Genomic DNA, 6,043 nt, shown 5'->3' on the forward strand with positions numbered 1-6,043 from the left:
AGACCCTGGTTTAAAAAGGGCGGTCCTAAGACGTTGTACTCTTTGACCAATCATTGCAAAGAAGACTGCAGCCAGCTCTTGCAGACTCCAAGCCACTTTTCCTGGGCCTTTGCAGCCAGAGGCTGAAACAAAATGTAAAGGAGAGAAAACAAACAAACGACCAATAGGTAAGGCAAACCATCGTCCTGGGGGACGGAACACTCCCCGCTTAAATTCCCAGGATGTGGGAATTTATCACCCCAAAATACAAACACCTTTGCACATATGACAATACAAACACTAGAACTTTAAACATCTCCAATAAGCAACACGAGGTCACTAATTGGTCTGTCCAAAATGGACACTTTGCCTCTGTTGCAAGTCTTTAATTGAACTTTCCTGACCTTACCGTCCGGGCAAGGAAAGGTCTTTAATGCAATGCCCATGGGCCACGCATGGCGGGGCGAGTCTTTGTCCTTTAACAACACAATGTTGTCCACCTCAATGTTGTCCTGTGGGCTTTGCCAGATTCTTCTAGCTTGAAGCTGGCTTAAGTACTCAGCTTTCCACCTTTTCCAAAAGTGGTTGGCCAAGGACTGCACCTGTTTCCACAGGGCACGGTGAGTTCCGTCCGGAACTGGCAACATGATGTCCTTCCATCCTGGCACCTTTTGTGTCAAAATAAGTGCAGGGGTCAATGGCTGCAAGTTCTCTGAGTCGCTAGTAAGAGGAACCAGCGGCCGGTTGTTGATGATTGCTGTAACTTCAGCCATAAGTGTTACCAAAACATCATGCGTCAATGACCTATGACTCAAAAACATGGCATTAAGGATTTTGCAACGAATACCAATCATCCTCTCCCAAACACCATCCATATGGGAGGCGTGGGGAACATTGAAAGTCCACATAATTTGTTCAGTATTCATAAAGTTCTGAACCTTTGGGTCTCTCCCAAACCTAGACACACAATTGAGTTCTTTGGTTGCACCTACAAAATTGGTGCCACAGTCAGATCTAATAGACTTAATCGGCCCTCTGAGAGCTATGAACCTTTTCAATGCGTTTAAAAATGATGAAGTGTCCATTCCTTCTATGACTTCTATATGGACAGCTCGTATTACTAAACAAGTAAACAAAACTGCCCACCTCTTGCTATTTACAACACCACCCCTGGTTTTCCTAGTGACAACCTCCCAAGGACCAAATACATCAATTCCCACGTGGGAAAAAGGGGGGTCTGTCAAAGTCCTGTCCTGAGGTAACTCAGCCATCAGCTGACTCTGACAGTTACGTCTGAGTCGCCGACATTTGACACACTTAAAAATAACACTGCTGACCAAACTTTTAGCATTTACCACCCACAGGCCTTCATTTCTAAGGGTCGCCTCAGTCAGAGTTCTACCTTGATGGTGAATTTTCTCATGGTAGTGACGAACCAACAACAAAGCAATATGGCTATTGGGGGGGTACAATGATGGGGTTCTTTATACACACTTTGAGTTTAGCCTTAGCTAACCTCCCTCCCACTCTTAAAATGCCCTCTTTATCCAGAAATGGGTTCAGCTCACGCAAGAAACTCCGGCTGGGGGTGTTAAGCCCTTGTTCTAACCTGGCTATTTCTAGACTAAACTCATGCCTCTGAACTGACCTGAGTATTACTTCCTTAGCCTTCAGCATGTCCTGAACTTGCAAAGGCTGACTATCTTTGCAGACTAAGCAATGTATGAGCCTAGCAACTGCTCTCTGAAGACTGCGCCACTCTGAAAAATGCTCAAAGCGGTGCAGGTCCAGGTAAGATCTTTGGCCTGTCTTGATTGCAGTGGTGGTCTTGCAGGCTGTTATTTCTGGAACAGACTCTGGTAATTCTATGCTTTCCGAAGGTGAAAATACCAACGGGAAGTAGACATCCGCTAAACATCGGGGACCCATCAACCAACTGGATCTTAAAACTCGTTGAGCTGATGCTCCTCTAGAAGCGATGTCGGCTGGGTTGTCATTTGTGGCAACATGATGCCACTGGCTAGGTGTGGAGCTAGATAGAATGTTGTTAATTCTATTTGCTACGTATACTTTGAATCTTTTGGTTGTGTTGTTGATGTAACCAAGCACAACTGTACTGTCTGTGTGGAAATGGACATCTTGAAACAAGTCTCCTATCTCTTGCTGGATGATGCGCCAGAGCTGGACAGCAAGAACTGCTGCACACAATTCCAGCTGGGGTATTGAAGTTCCCATAGGAGCTATTTTGGCTTTTGCCATGATGAACCCAACGTGGCAGTAATTCATGTCCCTTTGCCGCATGTATCCCACAGCTGCTATGGCTCGTTCCGATGCATCACAGAAGATGTGAAGTTCTGTGGTGGGTTCTATCATCGCCTTGCAGGGAACAAATTGTCTGGGAACTGTGATGGTTTCCAGTCCTTCAGCTTGAGAAGTCCAATTTGCCCAAGCTGCTTTCACCGATGGGGTCAGCTCTTGATCCCATCCTATCTTCTCTTGAATTACCTGCCTGAACAGAAGTTTAGCGGTGATCAGGACAGGGGAGGCTATGCCTAAGGGGTCAAATACTCCGTTGATAGCAGAAAGCATTTGCCTCTTAGTGTTCACAAACTGAAATTTAGACGCTCTCAAGGAAAGATGGTCTGACTTCACATCCCAAAGAAGTCCTAAGCTTGATTGGGAGCTTAACTCTTTAAATAGTTCATGAACGTTGCTTTCCACTAGATCTTCCGAGGGGAAAGCTTGCAAAATTTGTCTGTTGTTAGACAACAGTTTGTGCAGGTGGATGTTGGCACCCTTTAACAAAGACTGTACCTCGCGTACTATTTGGATGGCTTGATGGACGGACTCGAACGAAACCAGAAGATCATCCACGTAGAAGTTGTGGTTAACTATGCTGGCAACTTCTAGACTGAACTGGTGTCCAAACTCATCTGTAGTTCTTTTGAGGCAATAGTTTGCAACAGCTGGAGACGGGGTATTTCCGAAGACGTGTACGCGCATCTGAAAAACCCGAACGTCGCACAGATTTTGAGTGTCCGCGTACCAAAGGAACTTGAGGTACCTGCGATGATCAGGGCGAACTAAAAAGGCATAGAACATTTTGTGGATGTCCGCAATGACAGCAAACTCTTTCTCTCTGAATCTCAAGATGACGCCGAGCAAACTGTTGAGAAGATCTGGTCCCTTTAACAAAACATTGTTAAGTGAAATGTCTTGGCATGCGGCACTGGCGTCAAAGACAATCCGGACCTTGTTAGGCTTTTGGGGATGTGTGACTTTATGGAAAGGCAGGAACCAATGTTCTTCATTGACCTCACTTTGATCAGAGACCTCGGCGTAGTTACTTTGGAACATGTCTTCCATAAAGCCAACGATTTGCTCTTTTACCTTGGGGTCTTTCTGCATCTTCTTCTTCAGTGACCAGAGTCTTTTTTCTGCCACATGCCTGTTGTTTGGCAAAGTGGGTTTTTCTGCTTTAAAAGGCAGAGGGGCTATCCAATTTCCCTCTGGACTCCGAGAAACTTGAGAGTTCATGATTTCTTTTTTTTTATTTATTTATGATCTTTATTCAAAGTTTTATATATAAAAAAATGAAAAAAGAAACATCTATATATATATCTTAATAAGAAAATAGTGTTTTTCCATCGAAAGTGGGAGAACATTTATTTTTGTTAGAAAGTAAGAAAAAAGAGTAGAGAGGAGAGAAAAAAAAATAAAATAAAATAAAGGCTAATAAAAAATAGTGTTTTTATAAAAAAAGAAAAGAGAAAAAAAAAGAAGAAGAAAAAAGAAAAAAAAAGAAAAATGTTGACTTCCATCTTCCTTTGGCTGGTTCTGCAAGAAAATTCTGATAGTCAATCAAATCCATATCCCCTTCGTCCTTATCAGATTCTAAGATTGAATTTATTCAGCAGATGGGATTAAATTTTATTTGTTTTAAATAGTCCTTTACCAGGTCCCAGTTGGTTTCTTTCTTAGGCAAACCTTGACTTGAAGATAACCAGTACGTAAGCCTATCCATGTTCATCACGTCCAAGACTTTAATCAGCCATTCCTCCTTATTTGGGGTCTCTTTTTGTCTCCACCTCCTGGCATAAGTTATTCTCGCCGCAATAACCAGATAGTTGAACAGGATCTCTTTATCTTTGTCATATTCTATATCTAACATTCCGAGTAGAAAATATTCAGGTTCTCTTCTAATCTTTATCTTCAGAATTGATTGTATTACTTCATTTACCTCTTTCCAGAATTGTTGGGCTCTTGGACATGTCCACCATAAGTGAAAAAAACGTGCCTGTTTGATGCTCACACTTCCAACATTTATCTGAGGAATTTTTATAACATTTCGAAATTTTATAGGGGGTTATATACCATCTATATTGCATCTTTAACCAGTTCTCGCGCATATCATACGCATAAGTATACCTGAGGCCCTGATTCCATACCTTCTCCCAACTTTTTAATTGAATTGGATGACCCACGTTTTGGGCCCATTTTACCATGCACTCCTTTATCTGCTCCGTTTCCGTACCCCACTCTAATAGTTTTTTATATAGTTTCGTAATTAATTTGTGCTCAGTCTTCATTATATTGTCCCAAAAACCATTTCTTTCTGCAAAACCTGTTTCCTTGTCTTGCCTAAAGAGATCATATGCCTGTCTATAATGGAACCAAGAGCATTTCGGAAATAAAAGTTTAATATCTTTTTCCTCTTTTAAATCAAATTTCCCTTTTTGTTTAGTTAGTAGGTCCTCGTAAGTAGGCCATGTTCGCCAACCCAGTTCTCTCCTTTGGAAGGCTTCCAAAGGTGAAACCCACAGAGGGGTTTTCGTATAGAATTTCAATTTATATCTATTCCAAATTTTTATCAGGCCGGCTCTAATAAAGTGATTAGAGAAATTGCTTTCTACCTTTGACTTATCGTACCATGTATAAGCGTGCCACCCCTTCCGAAGATCAAATCCCTCCAGGGTTAGGATTCTGCGTCTTTTTAAAGTCGTCCATTCTTTAATCCAACATAGGCCCGCAGCTTCATAATAAAGTCGTAAGTCTGGTAGGCCAAAACCACCCCTTTTTTTCTCGTCTATTAGATTTATCCTTTTGATCCTAGGTTTTTTATTTTGCCATATAAATTTTGAAATGTCTTTATGCCAAATATTAAAGATGCTTAAATTCCTTATAATCGGAAGGGCCTGAAAAAGATATATCAGTTTAGGTAAAACATTCATTTTAATGATTGAAATTCTTCCAAGTAGAGATAACTTTAGATGTTTCCAATTATCCAAATCCTTCTTGACTTCCTTCCATTTTTGTTCGTAGTTGTTTTTCATTAACTGAGAATTTTTGCCTGTTATTGTTAAACCTAAGTATTGAATTTTATCAACCACCTGAAGACCAGCAAGTTTAGATAATTCTTCTTTTTTCTCTTTTGACATATTTTTAATTAAAACCATTGATTTTCTTTTATTTAATTTGAGACCTGCTAATTTGCCATATTCTTCTATTTTTTCAGTCCAATTTATTATATTTTCCAATGGATTGCTAATAATACAAATCACGTCGTCCGCGTAGGCTCTGATTTTATATTCTTCGTTCTTTATTTTTAAACCTCTCAATCTAGAGTCTTGTCTAATCTCATTTTGCAGAATTTCCAATGACATAATGAAAAGCAGTGGTGACAAGGGGCACCCCTGTCTGGTCCCTTTGCCTATTTTAAATGTTTCCGAATCTTGCAAGTTAATTGTTATTTTTGCCTCCTGTTGGTCGTATATGGCCTCTATAGCGTTCGTAAATTGATATCCAAAGTCCAATTCTTTCAATAATAATTTTAGGAAGTCCCAATTTAGATTATCGAACGCTTTTTCCACGTCCAAACTTAGCAATGCTAATTCTTCTTGGTTATTTTTCTCGTAATGCTCGATTACGTTTAAAATCGTTCTAACGTTATCTCTTACTTGGCGTGTGGGGAGAAAGCCCACCTGCTCTTCCTTTATTCAATCACTAAGAAAATTTTTAAGTCTTCCGGCTAATATGTTTGCAAAAATTTTATAGTCCACATTAA

The sequence above is a fragment of the Anolis carolinensis genome, chromosome 2, assembly GCF_035594765.1.
Source record: "Anolis carolinensis isolate JA03-04 chromosome 2, rAnoCar3.1.pri, whole genome shotgun sequence".
Taxonomy (NCBI): domain Eukaryota; kingdom Metazoa; phylum Chordata; class Lepidosauria; order Squamata; family Dactyloidae; genus Anolis; species Anolis carolinensis.